This window comes from Ascaphus truei, chromosome 2 (assembly GCF_040206685.1).
Source record: "Ascaphus truei isolate aAscTru1 chromosome 2, aAscTru1.hap1, whole genome shotgun sequence".
Taxonomy (NCBI): Eukaryota; Metazoa; Chordata; class Amphibia; order Anura; family Ascaphidae; genus Ascaphus; species Ascaphus truei.
In genome coordinates this window covers 162,463,197-162,486,296 of record NC_134484.1, presented here as the reverse complement: position 1 = coordinate 162,486,296, position 23,100 = coordinate 162,463,197, and positions in this window count along the sequence as shown.

Here is a 23,100-nt window from a genome sequence, read left to right as displayed (position 1 = left end):
ACATCAATATGCTTAACTTAAGCTAACACCAGGTGAGTGTATTCTATCTTTAACTTACCACTGATAAAAATGTCAGTATCAGTCTGTGCTATGTTCCGTTTCATCATTATATTCCACTAAGGTTCCTGTACATGCTGTCCCCTTATCTGCTAATTAGAAGGATAATGCTGCACTCCCCAAAAGTAATAAAATAACACAAATACCGGTCAGTGCTCCTGGTCCAGGAATCTCTGCTTGGTACCCCCAATGACTTGTATGTAAGGAAAGACCTAGGCACTACGGGTTTCTGCTAGAAAAGTGATTTCATGATAGCCATAGCCCCTTATCTGCTGACACGTTTGGGTATTACAGAGCAAAGAAACCTTGATATACACGTATATATCAGAAAATTGTGAGTACAAATTTCATGGGTCTTGGAAGGGATCTATTTAAGATCTTTACTATAGAGACATATTGCACTATTTTTTGCTGTGTTTTTCTTTTATATATCTGGCGCTCCCTGAATCTCTTGGATAGCTGCAGGCTTTAACAGGTTAAATCTGTGGGCTTTTGACCCCCCTTGTGCTCCTCTCTGATGGGCAGGCGTAAGGTGGTGACTTGTGGTCTGTGTAAGCCTCTCAGTGATAGGTATAGACTATGAACCCATCCATCCTGTTTTCCAAATGAGAGGCAGAGCCAAAACTATCAGTCCTGTTCCTGCTCTGGAAGAGAGAGGAAGCAGAGGGATATGAGTCTCTCCCGTTGTGGGATGAGCAGGCCCACCCTCAGCCTTGTGGCTGAGGGAACATCAGACCAATGAAGATGACCATATACCATGAGGGTCAAGCACCATCTAGAGGTGGGAACCCTGTGAACCCTTGCACCATCAAAAGCCTGTCCTGATCTCCATATCATCGCAGATCAGCTCAGAACTCCTGAACCTACAGGTAGGCCTCAGCACCACATGGTACCAATAGAGTGGATCTCCCAGGGGGTGGGAGGAAACAGTGCTATATATATGTTGTTGTAGATTTTGGTGTTTATATGAGCAAACTGGGTATCTGTGTGTTTAATTTATTTCCTTGTAAGTAAGGATAGGGGCTTGTGGCCTATTATACCTTTGAACATATCTTAAGAGGTCTGTGTTTGTCCTCTTTTTGTTTTCTGCAAATATAAATTTTACATCTTATTTGCATATTCCAGGTGATGGCAGTGTATAAATATGATTGCAATTGAGTAAGATGTTAATATTAACTCATTGTAGGTAGCTTTGCGGAGGAGAAGGGTGAGTAGGCTAGAGTAGCCGTGCGTATTAACCCTGATTGCATATCTAAGTCACATGCTCACTTGTATGCTGTTTGTGACAATTGCTATATTGGGATGGATTTAGAGGAGATATTGTCCATTTGAGGGACCTCTGCAAAGTGAAAAGTGGGACCACTAGCGAACGGAGTATTAACCCTTGTCCCGTATGCAGGTCACGTGCACTCAGGTGGCCCATACATGACAGCCATGCTGCCAAAACTCTAACTCTGGCTTTTCGGCTCATGGAAAGCTTCCATGGGGCCGAGGAGAAGGCCTAAATGTCTTGGGCCCGATGACAGAATTATTTAAACAGTTTAGGGATGTATTTTCTGATCTCCCAGGGCAAACAAATTTAGTGTCACACAGGAAAGAGACAGAACCTGGTGTGAAAGTACGATTCCGCCCCTACCGGTCGCTAGTAAGCCTTAAAGCCCTGGTAGAAGTTCAAGAAATGCTAAATCTGGGCGTGTGTAAGAGATGTGTGCAGAGGTACATTTAATGGAGACCGATTAGGGTGAAATTATATCTTGGCTTCTCACATCAGGCTTTTCTAAAAGTCCTAATCAGTCAGGTGGAGTCTGGTTGATTGCCTGTGTGCAATTAACCAGCACACTGCTGGATTTAGAGGCAGTTTCTCTCAAACAGTTACAGCGTGATCGAGGAATCATGCAGCGAATCATGTAGTTCGATAGTAATGGTTCTTAAAACAGATGGAAAGGTGAGGTTTTATGTGGACCTCCGAAAGGTCAATGCGGTATCCAGGTTTGATGTATACCTAATGCCAAGGGTGGACAAACTGCTAGATTCCCTTGGAATGGAAGAGTACATATCTATGCTTGACCTCACAAAAGGACACTGGCAAATTACTTTGGAGGAAGAATAGAAACCCAAAACTGCCTTTGTCACTTCCGTGTTTTGTATCAATTTGTGACAATGCCATTCGGTCTTCATGGAGCCTGGGCCATCTTCTGGGGGCCCATGGACAGAGTGCTATGACCTCATAGGGCTTATTCTGCAGTCTAGATGACACCGTTATCTATAGTAAGTACTGGCGAGTCCATCTAAACAGGCTTAGATCTGTCCTCAAATCCTTAAGAGAGGCAGGGCTTACCGCCAACCCTTGGGGGTGGATTAGTAAGGCCACTAGCTAGTAAGACAGCTGCCCTGAAGGAAGGCCCAATTCCACGGATAAAAACACAAGTTCACTCCCTGTTATTACTAACGCTTTAGCCCAAATTACTTAGCAATTACAACACCCCTAACAGACCTCACAAAAATGTGTGCCTCTGTCCAAGTGGTATGGTCTAGAGAGTGCCAGCAAGCCTTCTAGGAGGTAAAAAGGTATCTATCTGAGTTTCCGGCTCTTAGAAGTCCAGATTTTAATAGGCTCTTTTCCATACAGACCGATGTCTCAGAGATAAGACATGGGGCAGTTCTGTCACAACAATTTGAGGGCGTAGAACACCCAATCCTTTTCCTGAATCGTAAATTATTTCTGAGGGAAATCAACTACTCAGTGATTGAAAAGGAATGCCTAGCAGTGAAGTGGGCGATTGAGGCCTTAAGACATTACCTGGCAGGAGTCCATTTTACCCTGGTGATGGATCACGCTCCCCTAAAGTGTTTAAATTCAATGAAACACTCCAATGCTAGACTAATCAGGTGTATATGGCCCTCCAGCACTTCTCGTTTGAGATTCAGCACAAGCCTGGGAAGGAAAACACACCAATTTGCTGTCTCGACAATGGGTGGAGGGTCGGGCTTCAGCCGTGTGAGGCCATAGCCACATACAAACAGGAGAAATGTAACAAGATGGATGCACTATTCCAATTTTAGGAATGGGAGGCCTATATTTATTGGTTGAGCACAGCACTGAGCAGGCTAAATCTCAATCAGAGAACAGGCTGACTTGATTAGCCTGCTCACCTGGCTCATTAAAGTGTCTTAAGTCTGTAGCTCTCATTGCTCTAGCCCTGACTGAACCAGACAGACGCTGGAGCTCTGGAGGGAGAGAAGACTGCAATACACTCTGTTACAATTGAAACACTTACAGTACTTTTTGCTCATTGTATTTCCTCGACTTGAACTGCCCTCCCTGGGAAAAGGGAAGGGCCCTACTAAATGACTTATTTTTCATTTATTTTTATGCTGAAGCTCTGTTATTTTAGGCCTTTTTGTGGCTGAATAAAAAGCCTACTCAGATCACCCACGTATCTTTGCAGTCTAACCCTGTTTTGTTTTAGGTTCTATTATGTCTTATCCACAGCTGCATCTACATCTGCGTTGCCCCAAAGGTGGACGCCTGAAAGGGATCCACAAGAGCTGTTCCCCTCTGAATGCTAAGGGTTAATATCTTCATTAGCTTACTGCCATTTGTTTCGTCAACTCTGCCCACTGGAATGTTAATAACCCAGGAGGACAAAGGACTTTGAAAACACAGCTGCATTCAATCTGAATCCCTTCAGTCTGCATCTGAATCGCACCAAAGGCAGACAGCCTTTGGCGCAGCCGAAGGACAGCCTTTAGCACAGCCGAAGTGCAGAAAAAGGGTTTGAGCCATTAGCTGCCTTTCGGTGATGTTTGGTAATGTTAAAGCTGCTCTATTTCAATCTGAAAGTCACCAGCCCTTTTATCCCCTGTACCCAATTTCCCAACTCCAACTGTCCATGAAACGTCTGTGAATTGACTGCATAACCTCTGTTCATTTAATGTAACTGTAAGAGACGTGTTCAGAGGTATGCAATGGAGACTGTTTTAAGGTGAAATTAAAATAAGGCTTTATTGCGCCTGTTGCTTTAAACACAGCAAACATGTAAATCAGCAAACAAAATCTGCTCCACTCTGGAGTATATTTACACTTGTGATCCAGTTCTCTCTAACTACATGGTTAGCCCAGCGATTCACCAGCCCAAATCATAGAGACATTCATATACTTATATAGACATAGATAATAGTCTTAAAGAAAAGTCTTATCTGTTAGCTGGGTTGCTGTAGGGGAAGGCTTCTTTGTTCTCCTGGTGTCCACACCCGTGTATGATAAGGCAATGTCAGGCTCCAGGTATAGAAGTATTATCCCCTGTGTCTTGTTGTCAGCTTGCCGCTCAAGAAATCTGTCCTTCCTTGGTTCAGCCCAGTTGAAGACTAAGGAATTCTCCTCTGTCTGTCTCCTTGTTCAGCTCACATGTGTGCTCAGAAGTCTCTCTTCCTGTCTCAGAGGCAGGCTTTTTCTAACACCTGTAATCAGCCAGGTGGTGTTAGTTAATTGCCTACCAGCAGTTAACCACCACACTGCTGGATTAGAGGCACATTTGTGAACAGGGATAAGTCCCCTGTTACATACCTCCCCTGTTTGGGGGAAGCTCGGGCTTGCCACGGCCAAAGCCCATCCTTCCACTCTAATTCGAGTGGATGGAGGAAGAGAACCCTCAGTCCCGCTGGGATTGGAGCCCTTTCTCCAGTTTATTCGTGTCTCCTCCCGAAGGTGCTTGAGATCAGCACTCCTCAGTCGCTTGAGGACTTTTTCCAAGAATAGTCTTTTTACTGCATGCGCGGTCATGAGATTTCCCTTGCGTCGGGTGCTCTTCTTATAGTAGGCAGACTGTATGGCAACAGTTGCAGAGTGTTTAAGAATAGCCCTTTGAGTTTTCCGCTCTTGAAGCTGTCTCTCTGCACTTTTTCCACTCAATGGAGTTGCTAGTTTAGCTTCTTTGGGATTGAGTTGCAATTCCATATCCACTTCCAGAGAATGTCCCATCTTTTCAGCTTCATCAGCTAAGGATTCTTCTGGTTTTGATTCTGCATGTATACCTTTTTTTGTTTTTCCTGTTCAGTGGCTGAAGGTTTAGCTAGTGCTTGTTTAGGTGGTTCAGTCTTTGCTACCTTGTTTTTTAGGTGAACGGTGTTCCCAGCTCTCACTGTACCCTTTTTCCTTTGGGTTTTTGTGCCTGTGGGATACTGATGCTTGGTCAGGGTCAATACTTGTCCTTGTAGTACTGTAATCTCATCCGTGAGAGATCCCTGTTTTTTTAGTGCGTCTTGCAAGTCTCTTCTCAGGGAATTTATCTGCGCACTTTGCTTTCTCTGAGCTTGCTTCCACATTTTCATTGTATTGTGAAGCACTGTGAATTTCTTTGCTTGGGCCACAGTTACTTGTCTCAGTTTCTGGACCTTCTTGTGCTCCCTCTTGTGCCGAGACACCTGGGCTCTAAGCTTGGTCTCTAGCAATGCTTTGTTGATGCTCAGGGTAGCCTTCAGTTTCTCATGCTGCTTTGCAGGGACATACTGGGTAATCAGACGTTCCTGCAGCACTTTTATTTCTTTTTCAGCCTGCAGATTGTATTCCTGCAGAGTTTACTGCTTCTCCTCAGCATTCTGGAGGTGCGTACTCAGACCTTGCAGTTGGTTCTGCAGTCGGTGCTCTGCTTCAAACTTCCTTTTCCAAAAGTTTATTTATTTCTTTAAGCTCGTGCAGCTTTTCATTTTTTCCCTTGACATGGTCTGTCAAATGAGAATTCTCTTCTTTCAGTCTTCAATTTTCTCTTTTTGCAGTCTCTGTAATTTTCTTTTCAAGACCTCCATGTAGTCCTCCTTCCATTTACGCACATCTGCTTTGAGAATGACAGTCTCCTGGCATGAGATTTCCTTCTCTAGGTTGAGGGTCTGAAGCTCCTTCTGAGAAACTTTGAGATCTGTATTAAGATTGACAATAGTTTCTTAAGAATTGTCCAGCTCCTCAGCGAGACTGTGAAGTTCCTTTCTGGAGACTTCCAGTTTTGTGTGGCCGCTGTTGATCTCATGCTGTGAGGCATCCAGTGCTGCACGAAGACTGTGAACATCTTGATGAAAGACTGTAATCTCCTTCAGTGCCTCCTCATACTTCCGCTTCAGCTTAGCCATTATTTTATCAGATTGGCTAAGCTTTTCATCCATGGCGGTAATAGTAGCGTTTGCAGTATCTAGCTCAGTCTTGAGATCGTTCAATTCTGTCCTGGCCAACGAGTACATCGTGAGCACATTCTTCTGCAGCTCCACGTTATTTTTCAGTAGCTCTGCGTAACCATCTTTCTTCAGTTTCAATTGTTCCCAGAGCAGATCACAGTCACGCCTGGCAATTTTCAGGGCATCTTCAGGGCTGGTCAAGGGATCGTCACTCACTGATACCCGCTCCGCTTCCCTGGGATGGTTGATTGAGGGTTCCTCACTGTTGGCACCGGACAGACACTTCTTTGGGTTACCCGACTATTGCCTTGGGCCCTCTGGATATTTGGTCATTCGCATGACGAATCCTACATTTTCTCAAGGCTGCAGGGCATCTCGGTCCCCCTTTTTCTCCGCGGGATCTGCGGACGTATCTGTTCCTTCCATGGTACGTGAAGAACCACTTTTCTTTTTCTTTTTCGCCTTTTTATTTTGGATGACTCCGTCCCCTTAGGGATACTGGGGTCTCCATCTTCATTTGAAATTTTAGCAGCTTCACTGGATCCTGATGCTTTTCTTGCAACTGTTTTAGCTGACGGAAATATTCGGTGATCCGCTGCTCCCGCTCTTTCTCCTGCTGATCATATTCGTCATCATAGGGAGCGGTCTTTTCGGTTCATACCGAGTTCAGGCACCCCCACCATTCTTGGGGTGTTTTGTGGGTGTGACTCGGTTTGGGTTCCCCGTAAGAGATGTCTTCCTCCTCATCGGACTTGAAGGGCCTCTCTTCCGTGGGGTAGGGTTCATTACAGGAACGCCGCATCTTGTCCTCCATTTTAGGGCTATAAAGTGTATTTTTCTTCCTGACCTCTGGAGGCTCTATTGCAGCTTTTGCCAGTGTATTTTCTAGAACCCCAGCTTGTGATAGTCCTACCGGTGGGCATATTTTGCTTGAAGAGGTCATAGCTCTCACAGGCATCTCCGTAGACTTTTTCTTTCCTTTAGTAAGTTTTAAAACATCAGCAGTACTGTGCACGCATTCTTTCTCATTAGGTATACTGGATGTGCAGTTGCTAAGTAAAAACTTCTATTTGCTTTACACCATTTACTTCCTAGGTGCAATCCCTCCGCTTCAGCAAAATAATGTGGTTTTCTGCTTGAGTTCAGTAATTTTCAGTCTCATCTTTGGGTATTATGGCATTCACTCTTCACACTTTGGGTGCCTGTTTTACTCCCAAGATACATAGACAGACTTTACATGTAGAAAAAAATATATTCTTTGCAGTGGAATATTTCTTTCACTCCCGGCAGGGTGACTCAACACTCAGCAATTGGCTTTGGGTTACCTTTTACACAGTTCAGCAATCCCTTTTTTACCCGGTAGGGCAATTTTACACTCAGCACTTGTTTTCTGAAAATTCCCCTGCTTCAGCACAGTCTTGCATCAATTTTCACACTTTTCTGCATATACTCCATTCACAGCTGGTAGTCCTATGCGGTGTGACAGCCTTTACTTGCAGAATCAGTACCGCTCGTGGGTCACCATCTGTATTCACTGCTTCAGCACAATTTTTTTTAAAGAAAACAATAAAAAAAGCCTAGCTCCTCTGGAGCGCTAAACTCACTTCTTGAACCCTGACTACGGCTGAAAGGCAAAGCCCCTTTTCCAACAACCATATTACACATTATTGTGATAAGCAATTAAAATTTACCTGCTTCAACACCGTCTCTCCTCTTGGGATTGGGGAAAAGAGTCAATCTGTGGTTTTGTGGCTTTCTTCAGTGCAGTGTAGATTTCCTGCCTGGATGTGTATCCCTTTAATTTTGATCTCTGCTGCAGGTGAATCTTTGTTTCTGTGCTCAGGCTTTTTGTAAGACTGTATGCAGGCAAAAGCACAAAAAATTTCACAGGCAATCTCCGGGGCCCCTTTTAACTTCAAGGCCCACCTCTCATCCCTCTTCTGACACCATATGTAAGAGACATGTTCAGAGGTATGCAATGGAGACTGTTTTAAGGTGAAATTAAAATAAGGCTTTATTGTGCCTGTTGTTTTAAACACAGCAAACATGTAAATCAGCAAACAAAATCTGCTCCACTCTGGAGTATATATACACTTGTGATCCAGTTCTCTCTAACTGCGTGGTTAGCCCAGCGATTCACCAGCCCAAATCATAGAGACATTCATATACTTAGATAGACATAGATAATAGTCTTAAAATAAAAGTCTTATCTGTTAGCTGGGTTGCTGTAGGAGAAGGCTTCTTTGTTCTCCTGGTGTCCACACCTGTGTGTGATAAGGCAATGTCAGGATCCAGGTATAGAAGTATTATCCCCTGTGTCTTGTTGTCAGCTTGCCGGTCAAGACATCTGTCCTTCCTTGGTTCAGCCCAGTTGTGGACTAAGGAATTCTCCTCTATCTGTCTCCTTGTTCAGCTCACATGTGTGCTCAGAAGTCTCTCTTCCTGTCTCAGAGGCAGGCTTTTTCTAACACCTGTAATCAGCCAGGTGGTGTTAGTTATTTGCCTACCAGCAGTTAACCACCACACTGCTGGATTAGAGGCACATTTGTGAACAGGGATAAATCCCCTGTTACAGTAACCATGTATTGTTATCATAACTCTGTGCCCAGGACATACTTGAAAACGAGAGGTAACTCTCAATATATTACTTACTGGTAAAAACATTTGATAAATAAATAAATATTATGTTTTGTTCTGTTTTGTTGGTTTCTTTCTCCCTAACAATATTGCAAATTGACTTGTAATGACCATTATCTCAGATGTCATTTTTCTAATATGCCTTTATTTTATATGTGATAATATTAGACATAACCCTATTGTCTGAATACAATTCTCCAATAAAAGGAAAAAAGGGAGAAAATAATACCTAACCCTTGTTTTTTTTCTGCATTTTCTGGTGAAGTGATTAGGGATTCAGTTTGTAAATGTTGTCCTTTATTAAATTAGTCCCTAACTAATTAAACAGTTTAATGTGATGAGCACATCAAAACTATAAATCTAAGTGGAAACTCAAATATTGATATATATAAATATATAAAGACAACACAAAAATTAAGTAGCGCTAAAGAGGATGTGAAATAACCCTAATAAATTATAAATTATAATAACATATTTAAAATATTAAAATAAATTAAAATTACCACAATTTAACCTAATAATATCTACAAACCATAACGTGATAGTGAAAAAAAAGGAAAATCCAAATTGAATGTTCCACTCAAACAAAAAATCCAGAGAGAAATATAGTCTCAATAGAAGATCCAGGGAGCGTCTTTGCAGCTTTAAGGGGAGTGGTGTAGCCAACCACTTTTGGAATCTATGAACAAAAAACAAACAAAAGCGCAAGCTCCATAGCACGTAACTGAGTAAAAAATAAGGTACATTTATTTAAAAAATCAGCAACCCATAAGAATGTGCACTTACAGGATTTCAAACAGAACCATTCGTGGGAGAGAAATCTCTATTGTGGTCATCTGCGGTGGTAGGGTGAGTCCCAGGTTTGCAGAGTGGATGTAAACAGCCCAGGTTCACCATCAATTGGCAGCAAGATATAAAGGCATCCAATGCCTGCACGTCCTTTGCTCCCTCATAAAATGATTGCTAACACTTGAAATTACTGTCAGCCGGAGCGCAGGGAAGCCAGGGACTCCAAATACACCAACACAAGCGCGATGACATCACAGCTCTACGCGTTTCGTCACACTGCGGCAACTTCGTCAGGAGTATTGTGATTGTCAGGGACAGCCAGTTAAATAGGCTGGATCAAGTAAACCTATTTTCACATTGGTACTAAGTTTCACCACAAATCGTATAAATCTAAAATTACTATAAATATCAACATTACAATGAATAACAACAAAAAAAACATCAATAATTATGTTGTTCACATCATACAATGAAAATAGCTAAAACTAAATAATTTAATTATGTATAAACTCAACTAACACAATGACGTTAGAAAAAGCTGTCCCACTATTACCAATCTAAGTTTCATCAAATATGGAAAAAAATATATATATATACCAAATTGAAATTAAAACCTAAACCTATAATTTTAGTTTCAAAAGATAATAATAAATCACTATATTAATTAGAATCTAATAATATGAATATATAAACAACCAAATACCACTACACCATATAAAAATGAATGATAAAAAAATCTAAATAAAATTGAAAAAATATTAAAATCAACCTATTTAATTCCTTGTGTGATGAGAACAACATTCACAAAACAATCTTTACATTATATGCACTAACAAAAATTATTAGATTAATAATTCACATTAATTAACATTATATCTAATTACATATAATAACAACAATTGTTACATTAAAAAATAACTAAAATTATAAAAAGATAAAGGAAAAAACTGGATTAACTATTAAATAACACCTACTTTAGGAAATATCATATAATATAGAGGAATCCCCTCCAAAAACACAGAACCCCATCCTAGGATAGGGGGAGAGGAACCGAACTAGCAACCAGAGCAGAAAGGCAGAGAACAGCAAGGCAGGAAACTAAACCAGTGTGGTAGTATCCAAGCACTCATTAAGACCCCTGGGAGAAAGTGTACCAAGTGAGTATATCCAAAAAGACTCTCTCATACATAGTGTCTTAAATCTATCTCCCCCTAATAGGGTACTCGGAATACTCTCAATACCCATAATTACAAGTCCCTTGGGATCCTTTTGGTGTACTTGGGAAAAATGTCGAGGAACACTGTGTGCCAGCAGTCCCTTAATGATGGAACGTCTGTGTTCCAGGAATCTGACACACAGTGCTCTTTTAGTGCGACCCACATATTGCAATTGACATGGACAAGATAAAACATACACTATATATGTGGAGAGACAGTTGATTGAACTTTTTAATGTATATTCAGACTTGTTGCTAAATGAAGAGAAAGTATCCGACAGATGCAGATGTCCACACATTAGACATCTAGATCTGCCACACCTAATGTTTCCAGACACTAATTGTGAACCACTATTCTCAACTGAAGTATCACTAAGTCTACTTGGGGCCAAGATGTTCTTGATATTTAGACCCTTGCTGAAGACCAGTGGTGCCACAGTGGACAACTGACTGCTGAGGTGCGGATCTGAGAGCAACACTTTCCAGTGGCGATTGATAATTTGTCTAATTTTGTGGGAATAACCATTAAATTTTGTAATAAACTTAACCCCACAGTTGTTTGTGTTGATATCTGCCAAAGGCATGGATTGTTTCCACTGTTTGAGCTTTGATTTAGCTAACAGATCCACACGTTCAACCGACCTGACCTTCTTGAATGCCTCCTGCACCAGTGACATATCATACCCCTTATGTTTGAAATTGTCGATGAGACGACCGGCTTGCTGCTCAAACACCTGGTTGGACGAGCAATTCCTCCTCAGTCTATTAAACTGACTGAGGGGGATATTGCTTAGCCATTTGGAATAATGTGCACTTTTTGCATGTATATAGCCATTGACCGCCACATCCTTGAAATGCACCGTGTCTGGATATTCAGATTCAAATCTACTGACAATTCCAAATCTAGAAAGACAATACTAGAAGCATTAATCTGGTGGGTGAATCTGAGGCCCATATCATTGGAGTTAAAGTCGGTCAGTATCTGCTCGAGGTCACCCCCATCTCCGTCCCATATGATCAAGATGTTATCAATGTACCGGCCATAGAACACCAGACCCGCCCCCAGCCGTGCATTGGGCCAGATTTATATATATATGTAAATACAAGTGTATGCTCATCTGCATGTCTTAGGCAGGTCTGCAACCCCGCCCTTCACCATTATCACCCAGCACACAGCACTTCCACTGCAGCAAGGGACTCTGGGAAATGACATGCAAATGAGCACACAGTGCCACTTTTTGCTTCAAAAACCATTTTTAACATGGTTCCCTATAGGCTTAAGCTTGCTGCATGGTATATATATATATATATATATATATATATATATATATATACCCTGTCTTTCCCCATTATCGCCCAGCATACAGCGCTTCCACTGCAGCAAGGGATTCTGGGAAATGACATGCAAATGAGCACTCAGTGCCACCTTTTGTCTCCAGCTCGTATTACACAACCAAATCCTCAAGCCAATGCATGCTGCTTTAAACACAGCTTTTAGACAGAGGCTGGGATGAGATGCAAAGCCATTAAACCCACTCACAGACATGTTTCAACCTTGATGGGTGTGACGGTAGTTTTGAGACAGGCTATTAATAATACACACCAAATATAACTGGGTTGAACTGAACGAGACTTAGATATGATAAAATATAATTTATTCCTTGAAAAAGGTGAACACACGAGATTATACCAATAACAGACAAAATATGGACACTTACTTAAAGTTGGGAATGATGAAATAGTCAGAAATCTTGACTAGCAGTTCATACAGCAATCTTGAAAATCACAAAAGACAGGAAAGGCAATAGCCATAGGCTGAGCCTGGTTCTTATACAATTATTTCCCATTGAACACAACCTAAACCCAGCCCCTCTCATAAATCAGTGGTGAGGTTGACAGTTTTCTTCAGAGTAAAACTCCTCCCACCCAAGGACGTTTAAAAACTGCTTTTCCTATCTAAATAACATCATAACTTCAGTTTAGTAATACTTACTGGCACGCGAGACATATTAATACATTCCGGCACGCATGACGCTCCCAATGAGACTAAATATTACCGTGTAATACTAAAATTAAGAGAGATATTAATATCTGTCTCTTAGGACCTGCCAGACATCATGTGTCTGTAATCATTATTTGCGGCTCGGTCCCCCGGTTACACATATGTAACTCTTAGCATGTTCAGCCGAGGACATCTCATAATATTCTTATATTTAATAAGGTCACTCATTCTGAGATCTCCTTGCTTAACCGCACCCCTGGCCCCCATCAAGAAATCCTTTGAAGCTGGGCTGTGTGTAGTGAACATTTGTCACCGGTGCTATATTTCACACCCAATGCCCCAGCCTGGGTCCTAGCTGTCTCTACCAGCAATATGTGTTAACATACACCAACCCCCCTCTGTACTTTTCACACTCAACTTCAATCAAGCCTGTTGAAGCCCAGATATTTCTGAAAAGTACCCACACAATTGTATTTTCCTAAACTGTAGCTCATTAACCCCTTAAGCCTCCCGCATCAATCCCAGTGTATGTGTTGGTGCAACACTGGAACAGAAACAATACATTTTTACAGGGGAATATACATTAGGATGCTGAAGCAAGGTAAAAACCCATTACTGGACCCAAGTCCAGTTAACCCCTTGCTTCCCAGGTGAGAGTAGAGGGTGGCCAAATGGGGTGTAACCCCTTTAATCCCGGGCCAAATCCCCTCTCTTTTGACACCTCCCCTGCTCAATGGGTGCCTGGTGCCCCAGCTGCCTTCCCTGGCACTGGGACACCACTGGCATCCTTGAAGCACTCAATAAGTCCTGAGGGATTGGCCTGGCAAAATTGTCCTCCGGTATTGTCCAGTACATTGTCCTGGCCACAGTGGACAGTGAAGTCCAGATCCTGCCACGCTCAATAGCACTCCATTTTGACACTTATATACATATATATATATATATATTGTGGGGGCTCAGGGGTTCCCAAAAAGAGCTTGCTTGGGTTCTGTGTTTTGTTAACCCATTATCATCTGTTTCAGCTGTTGGAGGTTGGTGGCTCCTCCTTCCCAGGTTTTAAGCTCACCCCTCCCCACTTCCCTAGTTTGCAGGTCCTTTCATTCTGCTGGATATAGACCCACTGTGTTCTTTCTCCCTCCTTATAGAGGTAAATGAGAATTTTAATCCTAATAGAGGTATATTAGTATTTTATCTGATAGTGTTAGGCCTTGCGAACAGGTGTCTGCCTTGTCGTGGCTCGCAAGCTTACAACGCTTCGGCCAAAGGGTTAAACTAAATGACCCTATTTCAAGAGAATATATAAGTATTTTACTGTGTATTTCTGTCATGTTGGATGTAGCATTGGCCTTCTCTGTCGTCTGTTGTATACATATGCCACGCTCAATAGCACTCCATTTTGACACTTATATACATATATATATTTTGTGGGGGCTCAGGGGTTCCCAAAAAGAGCTTGCTGGGGTTCTGTGTTTTGTCAAGTACTGTAGTACTTTGAATGTGTCAGGTTCTTCCTTGAAGTCCTGCTCCCAGCTGCAGTTCCCCCACTCATCCACCGGGACTGCTGTTTCTCGTGAGTTCTGTCAAAGAACATTCCAGACGCTGAAACCTGATACCCTGCGCCTGTCTGATACCTCTCAGTCTGCCCTATGTAAACCTCCCCTTCCTGTCTATCACTGCATGTTATATTGGTTCCTCCAGCACCTGTGTGGTTGCTGCTGCTGCTGTGTTTGCTGTTCCCTTGTTGCTGTGCCTTTGCTATCCAGCCCTGTTCCCTTGTCCTGTCTTGTTCCTGCCTCCTCGCTGCCGACCTCTGCCCATGACCTGACTACGATACTCTGCCAATTGACTGTGACCCCCGACTGCGATACTCTGCAGCCTGCTCTGGATCCCTGCCTGTAATCTCAACTATGCTTTCTTACTGCCTGCTGTTCCTGCCACTGGGATCAACTCCTGCCATAGATCTCCTCTCAACAAAATAAACAGGCCTTATCATGATTCCCACCGGAACAGACTTGACCCAGGCCCAGCAACAACTACAGTAGGTCATGTTTTCACCCATCTTGGCCGCTTTGAAAATTAGCAGCAGGATCCAAACTTGAACTGTTGCAGAAACTGAAGTAAGGGAAGTGCACATTCACACTCAACCCGCTGTGCCTCTTCAAAATGCTCCATCTGTATACCTTCCGGAAAACTTAATGGGGAAACAACAATTCCGAGGTTTTCTCAATCAATGCACACTCCTTTCAACTACAGCTCACAGTCTATAATACGGACGAAGCCAAGGTTGGACTAATCATCACCCTGCTCAAGAATGATGCCCTTGCTTGAGTCTCCCCTATGCTGGAACTGATTAGACCATTACTAATGGACCTGGATTGGTTTATAGAAGCCTGATTTTTGATGACCAAACCGCTGTGCGACTGCTGAGTTATCTCTGACAAATCTTTGTCAAGGAAGACGCCCGGCAGCAGAGTAGACTGCTAAGTTCTGCAGATGAGTTACCGATACCAACTGGGTTGAGGACACGCAGAGATGCCCAAAAACCAAAAACAAATGCAAACACCCCAAGACTCTCTAGGGAAATGGAGGTCAAGACAATGCAAGTAAACACGTTACAAGGCTCTATTTCTTTTGGAGAAAGGAATAGACACTGTTCAGAGGATCTGTGTTGGTATTGCGAGATACTAGTATGTTTGTAAAACGGGATACTATCTCGCCAAGTGCTCGCATAAGTCCAGGCGATCCTCTTTCCAGAGTCCTAGGAGAAATGTGCTGCATGCCCTTTTCAAGACAGTTTTCTCTGCCTCTCAAGGTGTGGTTTCCTGAGAGCACAGAGAGAGGTTAACAATTCACTATCTCACATACCTCTCCTCTCAGAGTGAAGCCCTGCATAAACTCATCATTAAACACCCCCCCCCCCCCTTCTGGGGACAAGACTCACCTTGAGGAGGAGTCTTCTTCTGGGATCTATCTCGGGTGACATCTTCCCTTTTCTTCTTCTTGGCCTTCGAGTCCATCATGCCCCCAAACTTCTCTTTAGTACTTTCTGTGTTTTCCACACCATCCGACTTCTGTTGGGGTCCATGAATCTGGCTCTCCTTTGTGCAATGTACTCTCCTAAGACCATCTTCACTTCAACCAGAAACTTTTGTTTTCCCCTTTGCGGGAATTGTTTGGTATCCTAAAGCACAGAAATTCGCTACCTCTATATCAGTTTGCTGCCATGCTGTGTAGTCGTGGTTGAAGAGTATCCCCACCATGTTTAAATTCTCCCACGTTACGGCCCAGGTGACCGGGACATTTAAACAATGCAGGGAGATACAGACACCCCATAACGGGGCCTGTAAATCGGGAAGCAGGGGGTTACCTAGGCTGAAATGAATGTGGATTAGGTAATGAAGGGGTTAACCCCTCCTGCAGGCCTAACCACCAACCCTGGAGCAACTACCTTCACCCTCCACCCCTTCCCCCAATAAACCAGGTACTACATTGTCTTAGCGGCTAATGAAGCTGTTTTAATTTTATTTTAATAACACAGTATTGAAGCAAGGCGTCTCCGGAGCTGAACCGTATTCATTTCAGCTTCAGGGACCCCATGCTTCCTGAGTTACAGGCCCATTATGGGGTGTCCCAGTCACGTGGGCCGTGACGCAGGAGAATTTAAACAAGGCGGGGATAACGGGGCCTAAACTCGAGAAGCAGGGGGTCCACGTGGCTGAAATTGCAGTTCAGCTCAGGAAACCCCCTGCTTCAATACTGTGTTATTAAAATAAAATCTGCATGATCATATATTAGAGGCGCGCAGGTAGAGTGACTGATTCAGTCTCACTCTTACTGCGCGTCTCTTACAGACAGGTGCAGCCCGGTAGGATTCACACAGAGCAAGTCCCATTCAGACGCAGGGACCCCCGCTGTGTTAATCCGATGAGCCATTACCGACTGCTATGTGGGGCACCGCGGACTTTCATGGCATTGCACATGGTTGACCAGCCCATTCTCGCAGCTGCGCGTCCGACTATAGCGCTGCATCTGTATGTGTATGGAGAGTGAACATTGAGCTATAAAAGGTTGGCTTTCCTGGAAATTAGGGGGTAGGATCTATATCCCCTTTTAATCTTTCTAATTATTCATTTTCTCATTTGGTACTTTTTTACTGGTTACTGACAAAAGCTGAGTTTAAACAATGGCTACGGTCACTCTTTTTCCCTGAAGAATGTTTGGGGTTCTTTTCAAGAGTACATTATTAAAATTATTTATTTTTTCTCTTCAATCTGATTTTACAGCTTTTGCTCTTTGTGTTTTTTTGCCATATCACATTGAGCTGATTCCACAAGCTGCAAGAAGTGCTATCCATGCGAAAAGAGCCCTTTTCCCTCGGATATGCAGGTCGCTGTATTGTAAAAGCCCTTCTCGCATGTCCAAACCAAATAATCACTAATTATGTACATTCTCCAGCCTGGAGGAGTTGAAGGCCCAATGTGAAGCTGTTGGCCTTTAACCCAGTCATGGCATTGGTGGCCAGTAATGCCCTTTTTATGTGGATTATTAATATAATAGTTTAAATGTATGTTTTTGTATGATTTTTTGTAACATTGATTAAAAACAAACCATGTTCTGTATAATTGACAGTCGAATTGTATTGAAACAGGGAGACAAATGGAGATAGAACGAATTGGCCAAAGTCACAAGAAGCTGACACTGGTATTTGAACCAGCCTCCCATGTTTCAAAAGCAATGTCCTTTACTCACAGAGCCACTGTTCAACACACACACAGATAGATGCTAGATTGATAGATGTGTACTGTATATATATTTACAATAATGCTTAAAATATTATAACGAGCTAATTACCCCTTTCAGTAATTGTAAAATGCCCAGTTTATATAATGTGGCTGTGCTGAGTGCTCACCATACAGGCATACCCCGCATTAACGTATGCAATGGGACCAGAGCATGTATGTAAAGCGAAAATGTACTTAAAGTGAAGCACTGCCTTTTTTCCACTTATCGATGCATGTACTGTACTGCAATCGTCATATACATGCATAACTGACATAAATAAGGCATTTGTAACAGGCTCTATAGTCTCCCTGCTTGTGCACAGCTTCGGTACAGGTAGGGAGCCGGTATTGCTGTTCAGGACGTGCTGACAGGCGCATGTGTGAGCTGCCGTTTGCCTATTGGGCGATATATCCTTACTCGCGAGGGTACTTAAAGTGAGTGTCCTTAAACCGGGGTATGCCTGTATATGTTAGGTTAGTTTGGTTAAAAAAAAAAAAAAAAAAAAAGTCCAGTTTGTACTGTATGTTTATTTGCTCAGAATGTGTGATTTCAATAGACGCAATATTTTAGAAGTGGAAAATCTTATAGAATACGGCGAGATCACAAAACAACGGCCGCTTTAATTATTTTATTTGCTGCTTTGTCAAATCACACGATTTGACATGTACAATACCTTAGTAGAATAGAATAGGCCCCTTTCTCTCCATCTGTGCTTTGGGACAACCTCATACTGTAGGTAAAACACCACCAAACACCCTGTTTATAATACAAAGTTATATTTGAATTTTTACATTTCACAGACTAACCTGTTTAATGATTGTGACCTTAGCTGGCATTTCACCCAAGGCTCTTTTCTCTCTTTCTCCCAAGTTTTAAGAAGGGGTTGCCTTAATTACAGAACACCCCCTGAAGGTAAGTGATACATACAGTACAAGAGGCTACCACTCCAGAACAAAATTAGAGTAATGAAAAGTAGATTGCTTTATTTCACTGTAGAACTGTCTAAATGTTTCAAATCAAAAGAAACCTAAATTAATACTAAAATATTTTTATTGCACTGCAACAAAACTGGATGCAACAATGCATAATACCTCTCTCTAATAAAAATAAGAAGGTATGCTGATTGTTGCATATATATCGTGAGTTGTTAAAACCTGGAATGGCAGGCTTCATGTATTTAATCCCTCCATTACCAGGAAGCCATGTTTTCAAAACAAAACAGCTCTCCCTGTGGAAACTGAGCTTTCTATCGTCAGTGCAAAAACTACAGAATAGAGAGGTAATCCTGTGCAGGCTTGAGAGGTACATTTAACTTATTGGAACTAAAAGCTAGCAACAAGCCCAGAAAGCTTAAACACTCAAACAAGCTATATTTTAACTTTTAATTCTTAAACCCTTTGAATTAGACGGATCCAATATTTTGTTTGTACATGTGTCTGCACTTTACTGAAAGTCTTTGAAGTTAAGGGGAAGGGAGACGTAAAAAAAATGAACTTGCTTATATTTTGGAGTTTTTAGTAGATAAGAGTGCTTGGTTAATAGCATTAAATAATTAGCTGCAAAACATATGTAACTGTTATATCAAGGTGACTAGGAAGCAATAAAGTTTATTTCTGAAACCCTAGGGTAACTCATCAGCTAAAAATCCAAACCAAGAGAGGACATAAAAATGCACTTATCAGTCGATTCACGTTCCTGAGGTCCCAGTGTTGCAATACTGTATGTCAAACATCACAGTGTTTAAAGTGGTTTGAAGATTCGGGTATGGACATATAAGTAAGCATATTATAAGTGTTACTTTTAGCTGTCTTCCTTGACATGGTCTGCCCCTGAAGTTTTAACATATTGTTATATAGCTCAGACAGTGTATGTAGCTATCTGCCAGTGTCACTAAAATCTGTCTTTTCACCTAGACCTATTTGCTTTGGTTCAATCACAGGTTTCATAATATCTCTCTGCAATCTGTTCCTGTATGTATGTTTCTTTAAAATGAAAATGCCTAAAGAGGCGGTCCTCATCCTTCCAGCAATTTTAGGTCAATTTATACCCCTCCTCCTCAGAGATTTGATTTAGATCAGTACAATGTTTCATTCCAACGTCACTGCTCCACTCACACTTTCTCAAAATCTTGCTATTCATTTCTCGACAATAATTCAAATGTTTTGCCTTCCTTTGCTTATTATACCGGCTAATCTGTACTGCATACTGAAAGTGTGAAACTGCTCAAATATATTGTTTTAAGATGCTACAGTTACTAGAAAAATAATGTATCTGCAATGTTTATAGTTTAAGTTAATTCAGCTTATTTAAGACATGAAAGTAACACCTTCCTGTATTTTCAGTTAAGGTAACATACATTTTATGTTACACATATCTCAATTCTCTAATTTAATATTGAACTTATTTTTACAAACTTAAATGGTTTCGGAGGTCGGTCAATCTGTGTTTAATATGAATACTTTTGTCATTTGACGTTCGTGCACACACATATATATATACATATATATATACAGGCCTCGACGAATGCGGTCGCCCAGTGCGGTGCATTTTACCCCCTGGCGAGGTGTTTCAGATGGGTGCTGCGGTGGCAATTTCCTCCTTCTCCGACTTCAGTTGCCTTCATTCTCCTCCAACTACACTTAAAATCCTTGCCAAATGATGCCACGTTGCCATGTAAATGGGACGCTATGTGACGTCACGTGGCAAGGAGGCAGCGCGCGCTGCACGAGCAGTTACAGAGGGACTCCCTGACCATGCGAACTCCAGGACACATGGCGTGCATTCTGGAGCCCCCAAGGGTTGGCGGTGAGCCCTGCCTCTCTTTAGGATCTGAGGACAGCTTTTAGCCTGTTTAGATGGACTCGCCAGTACTTACTATAGATAATGATGTCATCTAGATAGGCTGAAGCATAAGCTCTATGAGGTCATAACACTCTGTCCATGAGCCTCCAGAATGTGGCCGGGGCTCCATGCAGACCGAATGGCATCGTCACAAATTGATACCAACCAGGGACGTGACAAAGGCAGTTTTGGGTTTGGTTTTTTCCTCCAAAGTAATTTGCCAGTGTCCTTTTGTGAGGTCAAGCATAGATATGTACTCTGCCATTCCAAGGGATTCCAATGTGTTTTCCACCCTTGGCATTAGGTACACATCAAACCTGGATACCGCATTAACCTTTTGGAGGTCCACATAAAACCTTACCTTTCCATCTGTATAGGGACCATTACTATCGAACTACATGATTCGCTGCATGATTCCTCGATCACGCTGTAACAGGGACTCACTGTTTGAGAAACTGCCCCTAAATCCAGCAGTGTGCTGGTTAATTGCACACAGGCAATCAACCAGACCCCACCTGACAGATTAAGACTTTTAGAAAAGCCTGATGTGAGAAACAAGAGAGAGATTCCTAAGATTACATTTGGGCTGACATAACGAGAAAGAGGACTGTAGAGATTTCTTTAGCCCACAACTGGGCTGACCTGAGGAAAATATGATGTCTTGACGCACACAAAAGTACTGTATGCTGACAGCAAGACAAGGGGTCAAGACCTCTATACATGGACAGAGAGACTGCCATAGCCCACAAGGATGCTGACCCAGGAGAAGAGAGAGGCCTTCCCCTACAGCAACAACAGAAACAGATAAGAGACTTTCTTGTTGGACTGTTGTGCGTGTGTGTGTGCGTGTGTGCGTGTGTGCGTGCGTGCGTGCATGTATATATATATATATATATATATATATATATATATGTTTAGGGTGGTAACCAGCTTAGCTACCCACCCAGATAGAAAGGGCTGGAGTAAAGGTTTAGTTATTCTCCAAAGTGGAGTAGGCCTTTATTTTGTTTGTTTTTGTATGTTTTTCCTTGTTGAAGTAACAGGCGCATTAAAGCCAAGATATAATTTTACCCTAATCGGTCTCCATTAAATGTACCTCTGCACATATCTCTTACAGGCCTCTTTCCAATGAATACAGTCACCCACCCACACATTAGTAAAGTATAAATGTAATACAATAAATAAACTGTTATGTCAAAAACGAATGATGTTATTAGTTCTTATTAGGAATTTATTCAATTTTTTAAAGTGGGGGTGAGTAGTTTTTTGGGTAATTTGTCAAGCACTGTGTGTATATATCTATCTATATATATTTAACATCCAGAGACAAGGCACTCTTATTAAGACGTTTAAAGGTTGATAGGGTGCAGAGGATCCGGGTTCAGCAGAACATCAGATAGAAAAAACAGGACAGGCACTCCAAATTTCAAAAGGTTAAGAATTATTCTTGACATTTCGGCTCCCAATTATGCTCTTGGTGCTCCAGTGGGAGCAGAAATGCAGAGAATAATTCTTCACCTTCGGAACATCCTTCCGTGATGGAATTACAGCGAGGATCGTAGACATTAAGATCCCCGGAGTACTACCGCTAATCCTTCAAACCGCAGACAAACACCAACAGACTCCACACGTCACATCGCAATGATGTGTGTGCTAGTTCTCAATGCGTTTCACACGTGCTTCATCAGGATCCATTTTACAGACCTTGAGACTCCTTTTATACCAATGGGGTATTAACCCCTGATGTTCATGTAGCCATGTCTGGTTTTGGCTACTACCCTGCCTAACATGTAAGTCCTGGTACAGTGCAGGCAGTGTTAGGCCCAATCCAGGTTTTCCCCAGCAGTGAGCAGCTCCCTGGACAGGGGGGGGGGCGGTGTGGGGGGAACAAGACCTGTGCTGTGCCCAATTCTGGGCTCAGATCTTGGACCCTCCCCCATGGTACTTAAGGAGCTGCACTTCCTACATTTAGCCAGCGTGTCTCTCCCCTGAAAGAGACTGGTCCCACAGAAAAGGTGCACAGGGCGCTGTCACCTTCTATCCTATATAGTGGGAGTGAGGACTATACCTTCTGCTCCATCAGGGAGTAGGGGAAGAGCAAGGACCGACCTTTGGGCCCATGCCTGGGGGTTGAGCCCAGGAACCGTCACAAGGCTGGAACCCACAGAATGCTGTGTATCCTGTGCTGTTGCCAATAAAAGCTGTTCCTTATTGGCTTTTCTCTATCATTTTTAGGACTATTTCCATCAGGACTTTCATATAGTGTGGCACACTGATCCAGTGTTACTATTACTCCTCATTGAGACACTTCAAGTTAATTTTGAGTTTCTATATTGTGCCTTATGTTTATTTTCAAATTGTATCTTATTGTTGTTTTTTGTGTAGTACCTAAAACATTGTGGCAGCATATTTAGACACTATCACCATACATATAAGCAATTTGTTATCCGCACATCCACTTTTTCACACACACACAGACACACACATATACACACACACACTTTATTTTTTTGGCCCTCGATTCTTACAATCGCGGAAATACGGTGTACGTATATGTATGTGTGGGTGTGTGTGTGTGTAAAAAGTGGATGCGCAGATAACAAATTGCCTC